Raw genomic sequence first — 715 nt, 5'->3', positions numbered from 1 at the left:
GCCCCTACCTGTGATTTCAGACACACTTGCATGCTGAGACTAGTTCTGGAAGGAATCTCTGCCCCCAAATATAGCTGGATCAGCATCAAGTTCCATTCTTGCTTGGTCATTTTGACTATATCTGACCTTCTGTAGTACAGGCAGATGGTCTGATCTACCCACTCTGTTTTACCTTCAGCTTCTGCCTTATTCTTTGATTCTTTTGTTAATTGTCTGCTAACATGGTTTCTCAATTGTCACAGTTTGACCTTCCTGTATTTTGGACTTCTTTCCTTCTTAACACCCTGATATCTTTTTATACTTTGCAAACTATACTTTTTATACTTGCAAACTATACAAACTCAGTTTCTTCATCTGTACAATTCAGTTAATAGCAACTACTCCGACTACCTTGGATGGTGTATCAGCAATGCCATATTCACAATGCCTATAGAGATTACAAATATGCTGATATAATTATCCATTACAAAATACGTCATGTTTGCCATATGAGGAAATAAACTAGAAAATTTATTAAGATACCAAAAGACTGAGTCCCAAAACCAGAAAGTGAAAGCCATCAGAGTAGTTATGATATTGGCACAGGTAGATAAAGTAGAAAGCACCCACATTTTCAAGCCTTTAAAACAGAACAGGCTACCTCAGGCAAAGGTCCTCCTCTCCCCACACACAGCAACCACCCAGCGTCCTGGAAGCGCGCTCCCAGCAGCTCCGG

Source organism: Petaurus breviceps, unplaced genomic scaffold (genome assembly GCF_028583685.1).
Source record: "Petaurus breviceps papuanus isolate PSGF00001 unplaced genomic scaffold, PetGlider_PUasm1.0 90750, whole genome shotgun sequence".
Lineage (NCBI taxonomy): Eukaryota > Metazoa > Chordata > Mammalia > Diprotodontia > Petauridae > Petaurus > Petaurus breviceps.
Note: the sequence above shows the minus strand (reverse complement) of the source record.